A 23,573-nucleotide genomic window follows, 5' to 3' on the forward strand; every position below is an offset into this window, starting at 1 on the left:
CATATATATGTGTACTTGCAAATATTATATATTTAGTGTACATGTAACTAATATTAGTAATGTATAGTATGAAATTTTGCATAAATAAATGTAACATACTATGCAATTGGAGTATATAAATACACTACACAATTTAGTATAAGTTAAACAAACAATATTGTACATCCACATTGGCAAATGATTTTCACAAAATGCTTTTGTTGATTTCTGCCCACCTCCTCTATCAGTATCTGGCCAACAATTTCAACTGACAAATGGATGGAACTCCAGCAGGCGGACTGGTTGATGATTTTGCTTATGTTGCAGAGTAAGATGGAAGTGAAACAGTGAAGACGCGTTTTCATCAGTGGCATGAGTGACTTCTTTGCTGAACTGGATAGCAGTGTTTGATTACCTCAAGAATATTTCCTTGATTTTTGTGCTATTTGCAACTTAACAACTATATACGTGATGCACCTGATTATTGACATTTTCTCAATCACTTTCTTAAGTCGAGACAATCAACAAAACAATAGATGAAGCTCTGAGTTAAAGTGTTTGCCAAATGTCTGTGGTGCAAATGCCAATGTCTGTGGTGCAGTGTCTGTGGTGCACCTGTGGTGCAGGTGTCTACACCTGCAAATTGACCTCTTTTATGCCACCAACGCGATGTACCTGAATGGGGATCTAGGAAGAGATGTGCGGTTGTATGGTTTACCCACTGTGTAGATACACGACAGTAAAATGTAGTAAAATACTTAGGAAGGGGTGGTTTTGAGTATTTATTGTCTTTATGTTTAATATAATTTATTTAATAAATTTTTATGTAATTTACTTTTTAATAATGACCGTGTTTGTTGAAAATTTTACAGTCAGCTCTCGGGTATCTGTGAACCAGTGGCAGCACAGCACTGGTTTGGACGAGACCTGCTGTCTGGTGGGATTTCCAAGAAGGACCCATGTTGCAGACCTTTACTCTCCAGGGTCACCGTGTCTCCCAGCCAGGGCCAGGCCTGCTTCCACTCTGAGAGGAGCAGGTATGTCATGATGTATTAGTCTACTTGGGCTTCCATAACAAAATACCACAGACTGAGGTACTTAAAATGACAGAAATTTGTTTTTCAGTTCTGGAGGCTGGAAATCTAAGATCAAGGTGCTGGCAGTGCTGGTTTCTGGTGAGGCCTCTCTTTCTGGCTTGCGGACAGCTGCCTTCTTGCTCTGTCTTCACATGGCCTTTTCCCTGTGTCTCTCCCTCTTCTGATAAGGACACCAGTCCTATTAGATCAGGAAGCTCCCCTCCATAACCTCATTTAACCTTAATTAGCTCTTCAAAGTTCCTATCTCCAAACCTAGTGTCTTTGAAAGTTAGGACTTCAACATATGAATTTGTGGAGCACCCAATTCAGTCCATAACAAGTGGTTTCTGTTCTGTTAAGAGAGAGGAATAGAAACAGAGGTAATGAGGCAGTACTTGATGTCAGAGGTAGGTCTGGGAGGCGGGGCCCCTTCTTCAGTGTGCAGTGTGTGGTCGGGGCCAGAGGCTGACCAGGTGGGGAGGAAGTGGGGAAGGGAGAAAGTGTAAAGGCTGATGCAGGGCTGAGAGCCCAAGCCCAAGGGGAGACATGACAGTGCCCTCAGTTCTCACACTGTGCCATGGCTGGGACCTTTGCCCTTGGAGCACTGTCACCCTGAATTGACAGTGTAGCACAGTGATCAGGGCCATGGACACAGAGCCAGGCTTCCTGGACTTCAAGTCCAGAAGCATCATTTACTAACTGGGTAACCATGGGCAAATTACTCACCCTCTCTGTATCAGTGTTCCCATCTGAAGAGTGCAAGTAATGCTAGTACCTTCCTCCAAGATTGCTGTGAAGATTAAGTAAAAAAAAAAAAAAAAAAAAAATATATATATATATATATATATATATATATGTATATATATACACATGTATAATCAGAATATAGAATATATAAGTGAATGCAGCATTGCAAGTGATGTATCATTGTTAGCTACTGCAGCTGCAATTAGTCTGTTTCCGTCTCTCGAGTGTGTGTCTTTGTCTCCTCTGTCTTTGAACCCTCTGCCCCTAGCACCATATCTGGCACTTAATAGATGTCCAATACCTGTGCTGAATTACAAATAAATACCAAAGGGTATTGGAGTGATTAAACAGTCAGGAAACAAGAGTCCTCATTCATACATGGAATCATCCAATTATTTCATCCTTTATTCATTTAACCAATAATTTTTAACAGTTTTATTGAAATAGAATTCACACAGCATAGCTTGGCTATTTAAAGTGTACAATTCAGTGATTTTTGGCATATTCAGAGTTGTGCAACCATTACCAACATCAATTTTAGAGCAAAGCTTATGAGCAAGCATTCTCCATTTTCCCCCAGTCTCCCAGCCCTAGGCAATTACCCATCTACTTTCTGTCTCTATCCATTTGCCTATTCTCAACATTCCATATAAGTAGGATCATGTCATGTCTGGCTTTTATGTTGTAGCAGGTATTGGTACAAATGATTTTTAAACATTTAAACATCTTCTGAACACTGTGAAATAAACCAGACAACCTGCCATAAAAATCTTATAGTCTAGAAAACATATGTTCACATAAAGAACTGCACACGATTGCTCTTAGCATCTGGTTCACAATAATCAAAAACTAGAAAGAGTCCCATCAATTACGAATAGTTAAAAAAACAGCGGTCTATCCATGCACTAGAATACTACACAGCAATATAAAGGAACAAAGTATTAATACACAATAACAACATGAATGGATTTCAACATCATTATGCTAAGTGCAAGAAGTCCAACACGAAAGACAGAAAACTGCTCTGTGATTCCATTTAGATGAAATTCTAAAAAAATGCATAACTGTAGTGACTTAAAGCAGGTTAGTGGTTGCCTGGGGCTGGGGGTCATGGGAGAGGCCCAACTGCAAAGGTCCTGGAAGGTGCTTCTGTGGTGAAGGCGCTCTCTACATCCTGATTGTGATGGTGGTTACACCGACACATAGAATTACTGAAATTCATCAAGCGCTATATTTAAAATAGGTAAATTTGGGGGCACCTGGATGGCTCAGCTGGTTGAGCGTCCAGCTCTTGATTTCAGCTCGGGTCACGATCCCTGGGTCTTGGGATCAAGCTCCACATCAGGCTCCGCACTGAGCATGGAGCCTGCTTACGATTCTCTCTCCTCTCACTCTCTGCCCCTCCCCCACTTGTGCTCTCTCTCTCTCTCTCTCTCTCTCTCTCTCTCTCTTAAATAAATAAATTAACTGATTAAATAAAAATAGATGAATTTCATTGTACATAATTAAAACAAAAAATGTATAATCTATAAGCTACAGTTTATTAACTGGCACTTAATAAGGGCCAAATGCTATAAGACACTTTACAGTATTATCTTTTAATTCTTACATTAACTGAATAGGGTAAATGCTAACAGCTATGGACTGAATTGGATCCCCTCACCCCGAATTCATATGTTGACATAACCCCCAATAGTGTTTGGAGATGGGGCCTGTGGGAGGAAACTAGGTTCAATGAGGTCATGAGAGTGGGGTGCCCGTGATGAGATTAGTGTCCTTACAAGAAGAGGAAGAAACATGGACTCTTTCCCTCCATGCGTGTGCATGGAGGAAGGGCCAGGTGAAGATACAGTGAGAAGGTAGCTGCCTTTGAGCCAGGAAGGGAGCTCTCATCAGAACCCAACCACACTAACACCCTCATCTTGGACTTCCAGCCTCCAGAACTAGGAGGAGGTAAATTTCTATTGTTTAAGCCACCCAGGTTGTGATATTTTGTTACAACACCCTGAGCTAAGACACTACAATAATTCCCATTTTACAGAAGGGGAAATTGAGGCATGGAGAAGTTGCTCTTCTGTCAAGCATGTCTGAAATCTATTCAGACTTGTACTAACTATTCCCTAATTTCCTGGAAGAACCACCCCTTTCCCCACTGTCAGCAAATGTGCTTGGGAGGCAGTTCTATCCCCGACTCAGACTTAAAGCTCATGACTCGGCCCAAGCCAGTCAGTTCATGACGATCCTCTGACCCCTGAATCCTGGCTCAGGATTCAGCAGAGACCCTATTGGAACCACTGAAACATAACATACCTTTACTGGGACTGCTAGGGCTGAGGCGCTTTCCTAATGAACAGGAACCTGGGAAGATGTGGGGCAAAAAATGTGGCAGCCATGTTGCCTGTGTGAAGGGAAATCCCATCTAGAATCGATCCAAAAGTCTGGAAGCATAGCCATAAGAGATGGAGAGGGAGAAAACAGATCTGAGCCTCTGGATTAGACCAAATTGGAAGCTGGTATATTGCTGGGTTCTTCAGTTATACCACCAGTGAAATCCCTGTTTTGCTTAATTCAAGGGTGTATACTCAAGGTCACAGCTCATATGTGCCCAAGGAGTGTGGGTTCCAGTCCAGGTCAGATTCCAGTGGGCCCACTCTTTCGGCCATTGAATTCTAGAGGAGGAGAGAAGAAAGAGGAGTGTGGTACAGGAGGATGGCAACTTTGGAAGATTCTACAGCTTTGGGAAACTAGAACGGGGACTGGGCGTCAGCTCCACCTGAAGCCTTGCTCTGCCCCTGTGAACTGTGTGTGTGACAAGGTACTCCATCCCTTGGAGCCTCAGTTTCCCCCTCTGTAAAATGAGCATAACAAAACATCCACCCCTGAGAACGATTGATCCAATCATGAGATCTACATAAGATAACGAAGAAAAAATATTTGGCACAGCATTTAGGAAACCCTCCCCCCAACCCAGTAACTACTGTTATTGACTGTGAACCCCTGGAGCACCCATTAGTGTCTGATCCTGTGAATGTTTTGCCTTGTTTTTACTGAAGCAGATTGAAAATTTTGAATTATTATAATGATTTTAGCAAAAGCAGCCTCCTTTCTGGAAGCTCAGAATTAAAAGGCTGTAAGGATCAAAGGGTAATATTGTCCGTGCCCCTATCACCTCCCAAAATTTTAGTTCCTCGTACAACACTCTTTTTTTTTTTTTTTTTAAGTTTATTTATTTATTTAGAGAGAGTGCAGGGGAGGGGCAGAGAGAGAGGGAGAGAGAGAATCCCAAGCAGGCTCTGCACTGTCAGCGCACAGCACACGGTGCCCGAACAGGACTCCATCCCCAGAACCATGAGATCGTGACCTGAGCAGAAATCTAGTCAGTGCTTACCCAACTGAGCCGCCCACGTCCCCCCTCCTACAACACTCTTAATGGATCTGTCCTGCCCTGAAATACCTGAGCTGTTCGGCTTCCTGAGCCAGAGAGAAGCAGGAAAACAATCCCAGATTCGGAGCATCCTGCTCCCAAACACCACCCGCAGGGAAAGCCCTGGGGAAGGAGCAGTGCCCTAGACGGGGCGGGCAGTATGGACAGAGCTGGTTTTCTTCAGCTCTGCTTGCCTGCACCACAGCTCTCAGGAACCTGAAAGTCATCATGAGACTGTGCTATGGAGTGCCAGGAGGCCGAGACGCATGCCGTGGTCCTCCTTTCCTGTGGCTGGCTCCCCCGGACTCTTGGGGGAGGCTCTCCGTTCATCCCGGACCTGGCTTTGCATCCTGCCTCTCCCACTGCAAAGCTTTGTGGCAAGCAAATTCACTGCTCTAAGGCCCGATTTCCTTTCTTGCCCAATGGATGAGGAGAACACTATCCCAGATGTCAGGGGTTGGAGTCACTAGGAAATGAGACCTCTGGCCTTGCCGTCTTGTCTCCCTGAGCCATTTCTAACTTCGTCCCCTTCTTTGCTTCCTCCCCTCAAAGTGTGCTCCCCAGACCAGCTGGAGAAGGGGCAGGGAGCTTGGTGGGGGCGGAGGGAGAGATGCCAGTGTAGAGACCCCACCCCAGCTCTCCTGTGGGGCTGGGTTCAACGAGCCTCCAGGGGGATTCTGATGCCATCGGTGTGGAAGCCCCATCCTAGCCACATCTCTGTATTCTCCTCCCGGCTTGGCCAGTTATGCAACCAAAAAGCTATTTCCTGGCTCCACAGGCCATCTTAAGGTCTCTTTGTTCTGCCCATAGGACATCCCGCACTTAAATTTATAAACAGTATTCAGCCCACTTTTAGTTATTTCTTATTTTAATATTTGCTGAACAGATAAATAAATCTGTGGTAATTTATGAAAATGAATTACCTTCCTGTTATAGTTAAGACTACGCACACTGAGACCAGACCCCGGGATGCAAATCCTGGCTCTCCCCTCTGCTTGCTGTGTGACTTTCCTCACCTCCCTGTGTTTTCCTTTTCTTGGTGGTACAATGAGGCTAATGGTCATCCATATGCAAAGGGTGTTGGGAGGATTAAATCAGTTAATCCAAGGAAAGTGCTTAGCTCAGGGCAGGGCACAGTGTAGCAACTAAGTGCAACCCTGCCCTAAACAGTTCACATACCCTTTGTGAATTCCTCTTATCAGTGAGGTCGGCAATACTGTTTGCTCATTTCACAGATAAGAAAACCAAGGCTCAGAGAGTTAAGTAGCTTGCTCAAAGTCCTCAGTTCCAAAACGTGGCTATTCGGTCTCCCTTCTAGCAGGCAAAACGCGCACAAGAATATTCCCCATATTCATGTAAGAACGTGCTCATCGAATCTACACTGTTGCCTGTGTTCTCACATTGATCCGTGGGCCGAGAGTGAAAAATATAAAAAAAAGGAAGACTCAGGCTCTGTCAGCTGTTCTAGCCCACCTGTGGGAATGGAGCCTGGGTGGACAGAATTAGCTTGATTTGTGTCTCATTTCGCAAGATCAATATTTGGCAGTATCTTCCCGTCTTCGCGTGTCTGGCTGGGAATTAAAAACGAACGTATGTGCTGCAGTGAGTCTAACGGCAGACCCCGGGATGCCTTCTGGAGCCCTTTAACACGGTGATCCAATGCCTGGGAAGTGAGTGTCAGGGTTTACGTTTTAAAGAGTGATTTTTTTTAAGTTTTTGTTGTTGTTGTTGTTTCATATTTTTATTTAAATTCTAATTAGTTAATATAGAGCATTGCATTGGTGTCAGGAGAATTCAGTGATTCATCACTTACATACAACACCCAGTACCTATCACAACAGGTGCCCTCCTTAGTGCCCATCACCCATCTAGCCCATCCCCCACCAACCGCCCTCCGTCAACCCTCAATCTGTTCTCTATGGTTAAGAGTCTTTTTTTTTTTAATATGAAATTTATTGTCAAATTGGTTTCCTGTTGGTTTTTTTTTTTTTAATTTTTTTTTTCAACGTTTATTTATTTTTGGGACAGAGAGAGACAGAGCATGAACGGGGGAGGGGCAGAGAGAGAGGGAGACACAGAATCGGAAACAGGCTCCAGGCTCTGAGCCATCAGCCCAGAGCCCGACGCGGGGCTCGAACTCTCGGACCGCGAGACCGTGACCTGGCTGAAGTCGGACGCTTAACCGACTGCGCCACCCAGGCGCCCCATGTTGTTGTTGTTTTTAATGATTACTTATTTCTGAGACAGAGAGTGTGAGCAGGGGAGGGACAGAGAGAGTGGGGGACAAAGGATCCAATGCGGGCTCTGTGCTGACAGCAGTGAGCCCAATGGGGGCTCGAAATCAGGAACTGTGAGATCATAACCTGAGCCGAAATCAGACGCTCAACAGGCTGAGCCACCCAGATGCCCCTGAAAGAGTGACTTTTTTCTTTTTAATCAGGGACAAAGTGCCTGCCTTTAAACACTCAGCACTGTGGACCCTGTAATACCAAACCAACAGTGATTTATTTCAGTGTGCAGACACTGGAAAGGAGGGTATCTCGAGGTCAGGTCATCCCTAGGAAAGGATGGCAAGCAGCCTGACAAGGTCCTGACCAGGCGATGTTTACCTTGTGATTCAGTTATCACAGGCCCCAGGGGCTCAGAGACTCAGTCCTGCCTGTTTCAGGGTTCCCGGGAGGCTGACAACCGCTAACAAAGCGAACCAGTGAGGATGGCGTAGAGAGCTTTCACTTCTTGGACGCCTGCTGCACACCCAGCTGTTTGTGGACCATGCCTCTGATGCTCACAAGTCATCTACCCAGGCTGCCACTTGGCAGATGAGGAAACTGAGGCACAAGAGGTGATGTGATCTGCTCGAGCTCCTGCAGCTAGTGACTGGCAGACTTGGGATTTCTAACCCGGTTAATCTGACTCCTGGGTCAATGCCAAGTGATTTGTTGACAACAAGACAGAAATGTCCAGTGGATGGGCACTCTGTGGCTCCCTGCAAGAAAGAAATACAGCCTGAAGTTGTAAACTGTGGGTGCTAGTGCAATCTGCCTGCAGAGTTGTTTTGTTTGGCCTCCAGAGTGTTTTTTTTTTTAAATGTTTGAATTCATTACCAACTTTGAGAAATAGGGAGTTTTCATACAGAATGCAGATTTCTGGCTTCTCTGGGTAAAGCAGATGTGGGAACAGTCAGCTGGCACTGAGGATGGCTGCTCTCTTTAGAAGGAACGTGAGCCTGGGCTGCTTGCATGGCTCTGTCCGCTAAGCCTCCGGCTCTTGATTTCAGCTCAGGTCACGATCTCACAGTTCGTGGGTTCAACTCCCATATCGTGCTCTGTGCTGACGGTGTGGAGCCTGCTTGGGGTCTCTCTCCGCCCCTCCCCTGCTCACTCTCTCTCTTAAAAAAAAAAAGAAGAAGAAGAAGAAGGAACATGAGTCTTCCAGAGTGCGGTGGCCTCCACCCTGCTTGGGGCCTGATCTGTAGGAAGTTAAATAACCCCAAGGCCACAGAGGAAGGCCAGATCCAGTGAAGGGAGGTTCTTCGACACCAGTGTGTGCCAATCATATCTCAATAACTCATATTAGTTTGCTCAGGCTGCTGTAATAAAGTATCATAGGCTGGATGACTGAAATAATAGAAATCTCTTTCCTCTTAGTTCTGGGGGCCTAGAAGTCCAAGGTCAGGGTGTTGGAAAGGGTTGGTTTCTTCTGAGGTCTCTGCTTGGCTTGCAGATGGCCGCCTTCTCTCCGTGTCTTCACGTGGCCTTTCCTCTGTGTATGTCTCTTCTCTTCTCATGTGCTCATCTCTTCTTAGAAGGACGCCAGTCATTGGATTAAGACCCATCCTAATGGCCTGATTACCTTTTAGAGACCCTCTCTCCACACACAGTCACATTCTGAGGTACTGCTGGCTAGGTCTTCAGTATTCAAATCTGTGTGTGGACGAAGTTCTGCCCATAACAATCAGATATTGGTTGATTGTCTCCCACAGAGACAGACGCACTTTTGTAGAGCCCAGAGTCTCTACAGTGTTGGAGGCCTTCTTGACAAAAAAGAACGTACAGTTATAAGTGTAAAATTAGATGCAGGGAGCAGGGTTATTGGTGTCCGGCCCATGCCCCCCCCCTCCAAGGTCCTGGCACTTGAGTATGTTCCAGCTGGTTCAGCTGCCAGGACCTCCTTCTTTCTCCAAAGCTTCTTGCCCCCCAAGAGTGCTAAGGAAACAATTCCCCCCACCATCCCCAGAAGCCCTCAGCCAGTGACTGCCTTGCCCACAAAGTGGGCCTGATCCGTGGTTGGCTGCTGTGTTTGGTTTCTACCAGGCACATTCACCCATGTCTTTATTTTCTGTATTGTGGCAACATCTGGGAGCTTGCTGCCCCTCCCATGGCCAGCCAAAGAGGAAAAACTCACCCTGGAGTGTATCTTTCAAATGCAAACCAACCAGTCCAGAGCGCATTCCCCTCAACCACCTCCTTCATTGGGTTCTGCCACTGCAGGCTGCACTATCCCCTTGACCTAATCACCTGAGGGCCATGCACCAGACAGCTAGGGACAGCCCTATGTCCCAGAGCCCACCGAGATGATTCAAACAGGCTAGTCATAAGCCTGCTTATCCCGCCTCATCCTTTCTATTTAGCAGAAACCACAGTAAAGGCTCTCCGTAGTTCCCCCATGCTCTGTGTCCCGACTGAAGCTGGTGCCTCGTGTGGCCCATCGTGGCGTGGCCTGCCCTGTCTTCTTGGGAACTGTGAGTAACAAGCTAACCAGTCCCAGTCGTCTGCTGATCTGTTGGCCCTTCCACACCTAAATAATATTAAAACCTATATTTTAAAACAGCCTGTCCCCCAAAGGCCCGCATGGGATTAAGCTCTAGGTGCTCACACAGGGAGCTGGCCTGATAACACAGCCTTTGCAGGCCCACTGCCCTTCCTGGTCTTGGTCCCCACTTGCCTGCCAGGGCTTCCTGTACCTCCCAGGTAACCCAAGTGTACTCTTGTCCTTGTCCCGGGGGTTGCTTCTTGGAGAACCAAATTAAGTGAACACAAAAGTGAATATTTATTTAAATACAGACAGGAAAGACAAGTGGAGACAGTGGGCTTAACTGATGGCTGTGGAAGTGTCTCACACTGGCAAATTTCACAAAATCACATGGCCACACAGACGCTCTATAAGGGCTCTTGGAATAGGCCCAGGCAGGTGAGGGCCCCCCTGCTCAGACTTCATTAGTTCACAGTAAACCTGCCTCCTGACTAGGACAGCAGGTCCATGAGTGCCAGGACAGTGCTCAGCACAGCAGCTGGCACATAGCAGGTGCGGTATAAATAGAATTTAGTGAATGAGTAGCCTAACAGGGTATGCCACTGGTCAGAGCAAACTTGGAGTACCCGCCTCTCCCCCCAGGTGGTGCTTGGGGGGGCATACTTTAAATCTTTTTTTTTTTAATCCTCTTTTTGAGGGCTTCCACTAGTGGTAGCTAAGCTTCCCTCAAAGGGACACAATTTTATTTTCTTTAAATATGCAAATACCTTCATTTCTACAGACGTAGATGCTATGGTATCCTTGAGAACCAGCTTGCAGTTTGCTGATCTGATCTCTTAGGGGCCGACTGTATGGTTTAACTCCCAGATGGTGACTTTTATCTTCCTTATTTCTAAGTTCTTTGCTATGCTGGGATGGATAGGTGGGATGTTTTGTCACTCCCCCAGCCCTACCACATGCCCAGGGAGCAGTATGTTTATTGAGAAATTTATGGTGTAGAGCTGCACAGACCTGGCTGGAGGCCCCCTCCGTTCCACAGCAGAGAGATTGGGGGTGAGTTACTTAGACTCCTGAGCCTCAGTTTTCTCATCTTTAAAGTGGGGATAATGGTGGTAACCACCTTCCAGACTGATGAGAAGAGTCAAGAAGATAACGTGTTCAGACTTTTAGCACAATGTCTGATCCAGAGCTAGAGCTCATTAAGGGGATCTGTTTATGGGAAATGTAATACTGTGCCCATACACTGTTAACCTTGTCAGGCTCTGTTTGAGCTCTGTCTATAGGGTTCCACACTATTCAAGTGTAGAATCACTTGCTTCTACAAGTGACATGTTACCAGTCTCTGGGAGCTTGTGAAGCAGTCCGGCAATGCTTTAACGTGAATAAAGCGCCATAAATGATATGCTTTGTTTCCTGTGAGGTGACTTCCTGTTGCCTCTCTCCGGGCACCGGGCCCCTCCTTCCTAAACAGTGGGCTTCCTGAGGGAAACAGCTCCTCCTGTGGTCCTTTCATCAGGAATGTATTGTTGGCCTGGGGGGTGCTGTTTACCCCCAACAGCTGCTGGTAAAACAGAGAGGTAAACTTAGTGGATGATCTGTAGGAACAGAGAGGCAGAGAAATAAAGAGAGAACAAGGGAGTGAGCGAGAGCACAACAGAGTGCTCTCTTGGCAAGCTAAGTGCAACAAGGATGTTGTCTATAGGATGTCGACCTACAGGGGGTGAAGAATGTATATAAAGTATGGAAACAAAGGAAGAGAAAGTGAATCAGGGAGAGTGTGAAAAAGAAAGGAGCAAGGGAGAGCAGAAGTACGGGAAAATGGCACATGAATCCAGCAGGATCTGACCTGAGGGCAGCCGACGCCTGGAGAGAAAGTAAATAACAGATAGCATCGATAGGTGTACGTACCAGTCGCCTGTGTTCCTGTGTCTGTGGCAGACATCACTAATCGACCACACCATTCTTTTAAATGATCTCAAACTTAGCCTCAGAGTCCTCAGTCAGAGAGCCAGGTTATCACTACTAAACCGCTAGAGTCAGTGTTTGCATTGAAACCCTCTTGTCTGGGTAGAAACTCTTGCCACACATTTAGAGAGAAAGCTTAGACCGGAAGAGCAGACCAAGGCATAGAGGACACAATAGCAGTTAGATAACGGGTGTTAGAACTGGCACCTTCTTGGGGTGCCTGGGTGGCTCAGTTGGTTAAGCGTCCAACTTTGGCTCAGGTCACCATCTCACAGTTTATGGGTTCAAGCCCCGCATTGGGCTCTGTGCTGACAGCTCAGAGCCTGGAGCCTGCTTCTGTTTCTGTGTCTCCCTCTCTCTCTGCCCCTCCCACACTCACACTCTGTCTCTCTCTCTCTCTCTCTCTCTCTCAAAAATAAACAAACATTAAAAAAAAATTAAAAAAAAAAAAAAAAAGAACTAGCCTATTCCCAGCTGAAGGGCAAAAGAATGGGCTCGTCACAATCCAGACACTGAAGCTCTGTCTCCGACCCTGTTCCACCTACCAGACAGTCCCATTTCTCTGACACTCAAGCAGAGAGATAAAGGGGCCACTCTGAAACCCCATCCTCAGAGTTGAGTATATGAAATCTTTGAAGATGGAGCATAGAGAGAAAAGGACTTGTTCTAGTCATTTTCAGCAGTGCTTGGAAAACTGTAAGTGCTCAATAAACGATTGTTGAAAGAAATGAGCAAGGTGTGCTCAGGGGTGATAAAGATAGGAGAAAGAAATACTCATTCACCACTGGGGGGAGTGATGCATCCTTTCTGAAGGATGCAGTGGTGCCGCCTATAACCTTAAAAATGTGCAGAACTTTTGACCTAGAAATTCTATTTCTAAGAGTTTATCCGAAGGAAATAGACCATGGAAGTGCACAATATCTTATTTCCAAGAATGGTCATTTCAGGGTTGTTTTTAACATTGCAAAAATAACGAAGGCAACCTACATATCCAACAGTAGGGGATTAATTAAATGAATAGCAAAACATTCAAGGGACAGAAGACTACATAGATGTTTCCTGTGATGCTGTCTAGGAATGACATGCTGTCTACTTATGATATGCCACCAGTGAGTAGAGCAAGTTATAAAAAAGCAAGTACTTGATGAAAAAAAATATATTCATGCACACTAAAAAGCTCTGGAAGTGTATAGGCCAAAATATTGAAATATGTTTTTCTGTAGATGATAGATGATAGGCGGTGGTGATTTTTTTCTTTCTACTTTTCTATGTTAAAAGTTTTTCTAGAATAAACAAGTTATTTTTATAATAATCCAAATGTTTAAGAATGATTGACAGGAGCATGTATACCTGGTCATTTTACACTGAGACACGCACATATCCACATCATGTATGTAGCTCTTCAGATGTTTGAACTCTCTGGGCTACATAATAATGATACGGAAATATCTAATATTTAATAAACATGAACACTAAGTATGTAAGGTACTATATTAAGCTCTTTTCATATTTGCCTCTTATAACTTCGTAGCAACTCTGGGAGAGAGGTTCTACATCTCTCTCCATTTCCCACCTGAGGAAACTGAGGCACGAGCATGAGTGACCCAGGGCCTTCCAGCTGCTGAGGGGTGGGGGCAGGACTCGAAGGCAGGCAGGATGTCTGCAGAATCCCCACTTTCAACCCCCTTGCTACACTGCTTTCAGCAAAAGAAAATCCTAGCCAGATTGTGAAACTCTAAGATTGAACCACAAGGTATTAAGAAATCACATTAACAATAATTTTGAGAGCCCCAAATTAAACTAGATTCACATTTTTATGTGAGTATGTGTGTGAGTTCTTGTCAGGACAAAAAAAAAAAAAAAAATGAGGGAATTAAAGTGTCTTGAAAAGATTCCTTTTTATAATTAAGCCTTCCTTGCCTGCTCTCTGTTACCCACGCTGACACATTACAGCAATAAACAGTGAGCAACACAGCGGCTCCTGTATTATGTCAGGGTGTGAACGATGAGAGATCGCGCCCCGACAGCTCTGAGGACGCGTCAGTGTTTTTCTGGGTCCCGCTTGCACATCTTACAGTTGCCCACTGCATTGGAGAGCCACTCGGATAAATATATTCTTTGTCGCTGAGTGACATCTATAGTTTCAGTATCTCCCTGAAGCAATTCGGAGGAAATTGGGCCTTAAGGGTGGACAGATGGAGGAAAATCTTCTCTGCCATCCCTGCTGATCCCTGCTATGAGTCATCTCCCTTTGATCAAACCGGAGCTGCCACTGAGGAGAGGCAGCTCTTCGAGCACCTTGTTTGGGGCAGCCTCTTCTGGAAAGCGGGCTTTCTGTAACCAGAAGTGAAGGGTCAAAGGCTGTGTTTGGGAACGGGGAAAAGTATGGCTACGGACTTGCCAGGGGGAAGCATACATGGGCCCAGAGGAAGAAAGTGTGAAGGAAGGAGAGAAGGAGGGCTTCAAATCCTGACGTTCATCCTCACTGGCCACCCTCGTTGGACAAGGCACTCTTCTCTCTGAGCTTCAGTTTCTTCATCTACAGGATGCGAGAAATGCTTGTCTCCTAGCTTCCCTTCCCTTCTGTACTCACCTCTCCCCTCCTTTCCTTTCTGTCTCCTCCTCCTCCTTCCCCCCTTCTCCTCCCCCCTCCTCCCCCTCCTCCTTCTCATCTGCCTTCTTCTCTCTCTCTCTTTTTCTTCTAAGACAAGTAAAAGAAACTGTGGAGGTGTGTAAAATGCCACGTACGATGAAGACAGTGTCAGGCAGTATATGTTCATGCTTATGGCTCAAGGCTCTGGAATCCAGCAAAGACAAAAGCATGGTAGACTGAAGGAACTCTGTGATACTCTTCTCACTGAGAGGTCATGTCTATGTCCCTGTCCTGGGTCTGGCCGGGCTCTCTGACAGGCTTGAAGCGATGCTGTGCCAGCTGCGGGCCCAGGCCTCGGGCAGCTTCCACCTGCTCCCTCAGCACACTCTGAGTCCCAGGCTGTCATGGGAAAGTGCTGTTACCCTGAGATGGCTGCAGTGGAGCGATCACATCTCTTTCCTCTGGGTGACGGTCCCAACTGAGCCACCCAGCCTCCCAGCCAAGGCACCGGTCATGAGACAGAAGCTGTCCCAGACCCTCCAGATGAACTCCCCCACCAGCTACATACTCAGAGTGACCCCAGTCCACATTGCGTGGAGCTGACCCCTGCCCAGATGGTTGTTGTTTTAAGCTGTTACGTTTTGGGAGTAATTTGTTACACAGCGTGGATAGTTAAAGCACCAGGGTTCAAGTCCCTCTTTTACCACATACTAACCGGCAGTTTGATCTTCAGATATTACCTCTCCAAGCTTCAGTCCCCTCAACTTTGAATGGGGACAGGAACAGTCCCTGCCTTATAGGAGATTAGCAAAGGCTAAATGGGACAACTCCAGCAAGGTGCTTGGGGCAGAGCCTAGTGTATAGTAAGTGTTCCAAAATGCTAACTATCACTGTGACTATTCTTTCCCCCAGACGTCGCCATCAGGGTAACAAAGAAGCAATAAAGGAAAACTCAGCCCAGGTGCATTGTAGGGCAGTGGGCCCTGGGCAGCCATCTATTTTTCCCAATAAATAGAATTGTCTTAATCATACTTAATCCTGTTCTCAGGAAGGTATTTAAAATTGGAACAGTCATTTGTTTGATTTCCTCTGAAACAGTTGCCCTAATGAACCCTTATCATTTGCAAGGGAATTAAGAGACTCTTCTCTGTCCTTAGCTCACAGAACGCCCTCCCTCCTCCCTCCTGTAGGATGTGTTAGTGCACGTGTGTGTCGGGCTGTTGGCACAGCTTCCTTCTTGTTTTTCTTCCTCCCTGTGCTCCAGGGACTGTTCTTTGAGGGGAACCGTGTCTTCCGACTTCTAGCTGCAGGTGAGCACCTGGGACCCCACCTCCCGTGGTAGTGCCTGCTTCCTCCTGAGTCAACTCACGGCCAGCCGTAGCCTCCTTTTACTACTGATTGTAAGTCTTAGAAACCGAGGGTGTTACATCAGGCTGTTTCGCTGGGTAGTTTTGGAGAAGGTGGGGCCTGTGCTATTCAGGAGTCTGGGACTAAGGGGGAGGCAACAGCAAAATACTGTTGAAAAAACAAACACCGTGAGCATTGGGGTCATTAATCAATTAAACAGATATCCCTTGAGCACTCTCCAAGTGCCCAGTACCGGGCTCGGCCTGGCTCTAGAAATGTTTGCATCTGATGCTGTGTGCCTGTGCCTAAACGTGATCTGACATCCACCCAGCAGAATGTGCAGAATGTGTAGAGCAAAAGCAAAAGAGACTCGAGTCTCAATGAGTCCGAAAAGCAACTGGAACTCTCCTCCACTGTGGTGGGAGTATAAATAGGTGTAGCCACTTTGGAAAGCAGGGCTCGAGCTCACCCAAGGCAGGACTCGAAGTCACGAACCGTGAGCCAAAGTCAGACGCTTAACTGACTGAGCCATCCAGGTGCCCCATGGCCACCCCATTTTTAAGAGCCACCGACCGGCAGCAACCCAGACGTTCAGCTGCGGAACGGACGTCCATCCCATGGAGTTCATGCTGCATCCAGAGTAAACAAACTAGTACGCACGCGACCGCGTGGTGCATCTGACAGACACGGTACCAGAGGAAGCAGATTATGGGCAGAGAAGTAAATACCACGTGATTCCGTTTATGTGCATCGTAGCACAGGCAAGATGAGTTTATGGTCTAAGTCAGGGTAGTGCTTGCCCTTGGGAGTTAGTGGGTGGGAAGAACAGGAGAGGGGCTCTTGTGGGGGCTGATAATGATGTTCTGTGTCTTGGAATCTGCAGCTGAGCTACTGGTTACATGGATGTGTGTGGTTATATGGATGGTGAAATCTATCCAGCTGGTAATGTGTACCCTAAAAATGTATCCTTTTTTTTTTTTTTTAAGTTTATTTATTTATTTTGAGAGAGAGAGAGACAGAGCATACGAGTAGAGGAGGGGCAGGGAGAAAGAGAGAGAGAGAGAGAGAGAGAGAGAGAGAGAGAGAATCCCAAGCAGGCTCCACACTGTCATTGCAGAGCCCAATGTGGGGCTCAGACTCATGAACCATGAGATCATGACCTGAGCCAAAGTCAAGAGCCAGATGCTTAACTCACTGAGCCACCAGGCGCCCCTGTATACTTTTTTTTAATGTACATCTTAATGAAAGGTTAGAAACACATTAGCCAACTTTGATCAAATTGTTTTGCCTCTTTAAGCTCAGTTTCCTTACCTATAAAATAAGGATAATATAGCCTGCGTCTTAGGGCTATTGCTCTACAGAGTTTTAATGAAGGTGAACACTATAATGAATGACCTAAACATGTTAGGTGCTTCGTAAATTATGGCTATTGTTATTGTTAGTATTTTTGCTATGAATACTTCCTTTTTCTTAGTGTTAGATTCCTCTGAGTGCCCTTTTTAAAAGCAATGTAGGGAAAATGTCATTATTCCTCAGCTGAGAAAGAAATTTATAAAACCAGCCCTAAAAAAGGTCTTTCTGCGGGCTGAAGTTGTTTCATGATAGGTGTCAAGTCGCCACAGAAAATGAAAAATAGCCTCCTCCTTTGAGAATGAGTGAGCATTTTCTTTCTATGCTCTTCAATCCCCTTTCCTAAATGTACTCTGAGGGTAAAACTTTGGGGAGAGAATGTCATAGCACCTGGAAGAAATTTCCACCCCCTGTCCTTTCTCCACACATTTAGAGAACGTGACCGAGAGCAGATTCTTCAATTCCTCAGGAACCGAGAACATGTTGTAATGAAGTTCATACCTCTTGGCCAGAATTTTCCCTCACTTTCACGGGGCCGTGTGTCGTGAAAGGGTTCAGCAGGGCAGGCCATGCTCTACCACGGTCTAAACTCGATCTTCAGCCCCTGGAGAAATGCGCCCCATGCTTCACTGCTGGGAGCAAGTCTAAAGCTTTTACACTGTGGATATTACATTTCATCAACTTAGAGAGTGTAATCCTGGAATTAGCCATTGGCGGCTGAAAAACAGACCAGCTGGTCACAGCTGAGAGAGGAGAAAGACCGTGTTGGGGGCATGGGCTCTGCATCGCTGAGAGACCCAAGGAAGCATCACTGCAGGCCTCAGTCCTCGCTGGGAAGGGATGGCTCTGGTTCCAGAAACTCTGAGAGTCGAACCGGGCTGAAGGCAGGGGTGGCCTCGGCAGGATCTGAGATAGAGATGCCTGAATATGCTGCTGATACACTTTGACAGACGTGACTCCGGTGTCCAGGCAAGGTTAATGTGGTTTAGTCACAGAGTGAGAGAGGGAGGATGCTTCTCGACCCCTCTGGGACACCAGCCATCTCACTCTTCCTTACAGAGATGTGACTTGAGGGGCCTCAGCTTTGTGGCCTCAAGGAATCGCTCTGACAGTTCCAGGCTCTTACCGCCAACACAGGAGCAGGACAGATGAGCTCAGAAAGTGCCTAACTGTGTTTGTGAGGGCAAAGAGAAACCAGAATTCTTATGTTTTGTGGGTGGTATGGTGTTACCGGAGGCCAGTTTGATAGTATGAATTAAGTCTTTAAAAAGTGTGGCCCTGGGAGTTGCCAAGGTGGCTCAGCTTGTTAAGCGTCCAACTTTTTTTTTGTTTTTAATGTTTATTTCTGAAAGTGAGAGAGTGTGTGTGTGTGCAAGCAGGGAGAGGCAAAGAGAGAAAGGGAGACACAGAATCTGAAACAATCTCCAGGCTCTGAGCTGTCAGCACAGAGCCCAACGCAGGGCTTGAACTCACAAACCTTGAGATCATGACCTGAGCCAAAGTTGGAAACTTAACCAACTGAGCCATCCAGGTACCCCTCCCACAGAAGTCTCTTCTTTAGAGAACTTAACGTAAGAGCAAATGCTTCCATTTATCTGTTATTTTGTATTTGATATTTTGTCATTATTATTATTACTTTTTAAAAAAGTTTATTTATTGAGAGGAGGGAGAGAAAAAGGGAGAAAAAAACATGTGAGTGGGGGTTGGGCAGAGACAGAGGGAGGGGAGAGAGAATCCCAAGGAGGCACCACACATCCAGTGCAGAGCCCAATGTGGGGCTCGAATCCATGAACTGTGAGATCATGACCTGAGCCGAAGTTGGATACTCAAGCAACTGAGCCACCCAGGTACCCCAAGCCACCCAGGTACTCCAACTCCTGCTTAGGTCATGATTTCAAAGTCGTGAGATTGAGCCCCGGGTGGAGATCTTAGCTGAGCGTGTAGACTGCTTCAGACTCTCTCTCTCTCTCTCTCTCTCTCTCTCTCTCTCCCTCTGCCTCTCCCCTACTTGCTCTCTCTCACTCTCTCTCAAAAAAAAAAAATTTAATAAAAAATAAAAATAAAAATGTAGTCCTTGTGACCTTAGGAACTTATCCTAAGTTTTGGCTAATGAGCAGCGATATTTAGTGACATTTCAGTTCACTTAATATTTGGTAAGTGCCTGGTAAGTGACTGAGCCTTTGTAGGTGCCAGGCACCCTGCTGAGACTTCCCCAGGGTCCCCATTTTACAGACGGGAAACTGAGGTCCTTAGCAGTTAATCAACCGCCCAAAGTTACAGAACTAATTAGTGGAGCTGGATTTGAAGCCAGTGGACCTGACGTGACGGCGTAAACTGGGGACCATTTGGTCTCAGAACTTTCTGCACTGCAAGTGAGGCCGACACAGCAAAATCTATCTGCGCCCGTCGTTACTGAGGGAAAAGCACACAGGGCACCACAGGACCGGTCAATGTGAGTGTTCCCACAATCGTTGGTCATCAGCCGGCCAGAAAGGAAGTAACCTGAATGTCTGACAGGATTTGGCTAAAGAACATTATGTCCATCCTTTGGAATACTGACTGACACGAAAATGAATGTCATAGCGCTATGTTTATTGACATGGTGAGATGTTCCTGTCACATTATTAAAGGGAAAATGGTGATTGTGGTATAAGAAAAAGAAATCTGTGTGTGCGTGCCCGCGCGCGCATGTGTGTAGGCATAGAAACAACACATTACCAGTTATTTTCTCCGGGTTTGGGGATTATTTATAGTTTTTTTTCTTTCCATCTCTGACCTTTCTGATTTGGGGGGGTAATTAGCATGTTTTACACATCTAATTGGAATAACAAGCTATTTCCATTTGAGGAAAAAATAGCTGCTGCCTCTTCAGACACGCAGATGGCTCGGTGGCACACGAGTGTCTTTTTCCTTGTTTCTTACCCCAGGGCAAGGAGCTGCCTGCAGGTGACGGAGGCTGCTCCGTGTGCTTGTCCATCCAAGGTGCTCCAAGGATAACCTGCATCTTCCGCATCTGGATCATCCAGGCTGCTTGTCAAATCGCCCAGGGCTTCCCGGACTCCACCCTCATATTAGTAAGAAGTCACATTTATTGAACACGTGTTGTGTGCTGGACACTGTTCTAAGGGCTTTACACTTAATCATTATATCCTCCCGAACCTTAAGGTATGGCCACGATTATACTCATTTTCCTGACGAGAAGGCTGAGGCACAGAGGGTTAACAGGTGTGGTCCAAGTGCCAGAGCTGCAGGTGTCAGAGGGGACGCCAGGCCCTGCTCTTGGCCCCAGGCCCCAACTCGAAGTCACTACCCTTGGAGCGTAGGGGCTCAGGAATCGGGATTTTTAGTAAGTTGCCAAGGGATCTGTGTGGACACCAAAGTGAAGTAACTGCTGCTCTGAAGAGCCTTTCACCTCAGACCCACCTGCATTGTTTTGGGTTAAGAAACAGCTGACCCATTTACCCCACTTCAGCCATGAAAGGACTTTCCCTCTTTGGAATCTTTAGAACAAAATTGTCAGCTGGAGGTTCTTGGCTATGGCCAAGTCATCGGATGTAAAAAGGAGATAAGATTTGACAACCCAGTAGCCTAATCGTCTGTGCTGCTTCCTCCCTTCTTTCCTTCCTTTCAAATACATTCTTCTTCAGAGCCCCACTTCTAAAATGTTGAGGACGTGGGGCGTCTGGATGGCTCAATTGGTTGAATGTCTGCCTCTTGATTTCTGCCCAGGTCGTGATCCCAGGATCATGGGATTGAGCCCTGCGTTGGGCTCCTCACTGAGTGTGGAGCCTGCTTGGGATTCTCTCTGCCTCTCCCTCTGCCCCTCTCCTCTTCTCCCTCTCTTTCTCTAAAATAAAAGAAAATAAAGTAAGTATAAAATGTTGAGGTCTTGGGCTACTCTCCCTGAAGTTAGGATGTGGAGGGGCTGTGTATGCAGAGCCCATCTGGATGCTTTCTCTGTCTCCAGGGATGCTTGGAAATACTGTTTGGAAATCCAGGGATGTCTAAAGAGTGGAGACCAGCATTGCCCATGGACATTCAGACTTGGTTTCCTAACTCCTACTTCGAAAAAAAAAATTTTTTTTTTAAATCTTTTGAGGGAGAGAGAGCAAGAGGGTGTGTGCATGTGTGTAGGCAGGGGAGGGGCAGAGAAAGAGGGAGGGAGAGAATCAGTCAGGCTCCATGCTCAGCACAGAACCCGACCTCAGGACCTCTCACCATCATGAGATCATGGCTTGAGCCGAAATCAAGAGTCAGACGCTCAACCAACTGAGCCACCCAGGCACCCCTCCTGACTCCTACTCCAAGCTGGTGTTGCTCCTTGAGGTTGTCCTGATGTGTTAAGACCCCCACTGGCTCAAATGGTGATTGCATATCTTGGCAGAGTAGCTGTGTTCAAGTATCAACCCTAAACTGAATGGCACAATTTCAGGGGCCCCATTCACATCGGGTGAACGGAGTTGGCCTCCGGAGGCGGTTCACATGCATTACAAAGTGGATGGTGAAACACCGAGGACCTGCCCAACCTCCTCCATTTTGGAATCAAGGTGAAGGTCCTGGTGGCTGAATTGCTCCCAAAGGAGCCCGTCGGCCTCAAGCAGTGGAAATGCTGGCCCTCAAACGCAAGTCTTTGCCACCTGAGGTGGCAAACCACAGCAATGACCCTTCCTCTTAGCCATGTTCGCCCAGTGCTTGCTACGGAAGTTGCAAGTCTTGTGCTGGACACAAGACCAGGGCACCGGCAGTGTGGTCAGTGAGGACGGATGAGAGACTCGGTCCCTTTGCTTGAGGCTGGAGAACAGGGCCTGAGGACCCCTGATGAGCAAAAGTGTGCCATCGCAGATCATGTCTGGATGATAGACCGTGCCTGTCAGCATATTCACTATGTGTATCACCTTTGGTGTTCCCCTAGGCCCTCTGAGGTAGCTCTTGCAGTCTTGCAGATTTTTATTAAAATATGCTAATAAAGTCTGTCAGATTTTGTTATTCTCACTTCAAAGATGAGGAAACTGAGGCTCAGAGCCTTGTTTGAGACTGCGTAGCTAGGAAGAGACAGTGGCACTAGGGTTTTCTCCGTTCTGAGTTTGTGAATGATGCCAGAGAATAAACATCCCTGGGCCAGATTAGGAGACAGCAGAGGGTGGTTTCTCTATCCAAGGACGCATAAGTTCCACGTTTCCTGGAGGGTTTCCTCCATATACGGCTCCTCTCAGCTGCACCAATGACTTGCATGGGGCTGAGAGTTCTTTTTAACTGCCACCACCTCAAGGCCTGACTTGTCCACTCCAATTCACGCAGGCAATGAAGGAAATAAGAAGAAAAGAAAACACTCCTGCACAGGAAAGAAATCACAGTCTTTCTCCAGAACTACAGGCTTTTGCAGGAGGGCAAGAAAAAAACAAAAACAAAAAAACAACAACTCTGATCATTCTTGGCAGCTTCTGACCAAATTAGTATACTGAAAGAATGGATGAAAGAGTAAGGGGTGTGTCAGAGAGAAAGGAAATCCGTGGGCTCCCCTAGTGAGTGGCTGCTCCCTGCTATGTCTGGGAAGTCAAGGGGTAATGGAGGAGTCTAGTTGGAAAACATAGCCATTTTCTTTCCAGTGTCAGCTTGAACCACACCACCCCAAGGAGACTTCTTAGACTCTAGACCAGACTGGCCCCTCTATCTCATGTGTTCTGCCCGTCCTCTGCATTTGACCTTTGTAACTCAGATTATACTTGTAACTTGTAACTTGTTCAGCACCTGCCTCCCCGATTTGACTTTGAACTCCATAAGTGCAGAAGCTGGGTCTGTATTGTTCCACACTTGTATCACTTGGGAATCTTTTGTTTGCAAAGAACAGAAAACCCACCCAAGCTGGGTTAAGCAAGAAGGGACATTTTTTTTTTTCCTGCCCAAGTCTAGAGTTGGCTCTGGGAAAGCCCGGATTCAGGGTTTCTGAATCCAGATTTGTTCTCTCAACCACTCTTTATTCCATTTGATTTTCCTTCTTGTGATGGTTTTATTTTCAGGCTCCTCATGATGCCAAGATGGCTTTCACAACTCTTGCCTAGGACACTTTCAGTGAGTAAGTACCTCTTCCTAGCAACTAACATAATATTCTCAGGACTAATTCTGATTGGCTTGGCTTGAGTAGTATGCTTATCCCTGAACCAATCACTGTAGTCCAAAGGGCTTGGTGTTTTCTGATTGGCTAGTGTCACACACATAGCACATTGTTCGCCCCAAAGCCATTCCCTCCTCTTCCTTGCTAAGAAAAACCCATCAGGTATAAAGCAGGTGGGCAAGATGCTCAGGAAAAGTCACCTCCTCAATCCAAGAAACCGTTTACAGT

General features: G+C 46.4%; 1 long non-coding RNA gene across 1 annotated transcript in view; it reads right to left on the minus strand.

Annotated features, from left to right (window-relative positions):
• Positions 1–23,573, minus strand: part of LOC147583510 (uncharacterized) — a 61,003-nt gene that overhangs the window by 10,973 nt on the left and 26,457 nt on the right. Inside the window, exon 2 of the long non-coding RNA XR_015248284.1 lies at positions 1,782–1,845. This is a non-coding gene — a long non-coding RNA (uncharacterized LOC147583510). The remainder of the gene's footprint in view (positions 1–1,781; positions 1,846–23,573) is intronic.

Source organism: Puma concolor, chromosome A2 (assembly GCF_028749965.1).
Source record: "Puma concolor isolate L17-30 chromosome A2, mPumCon1.1.hap2, whole genome shotgun sequence".
Taxonomy (NCBI): domain Eukaryota; kingdom Metazoa; phylum Chordata; class Mammalia; order Carnivora; family Felidae; genus Puma; species Puma concolor.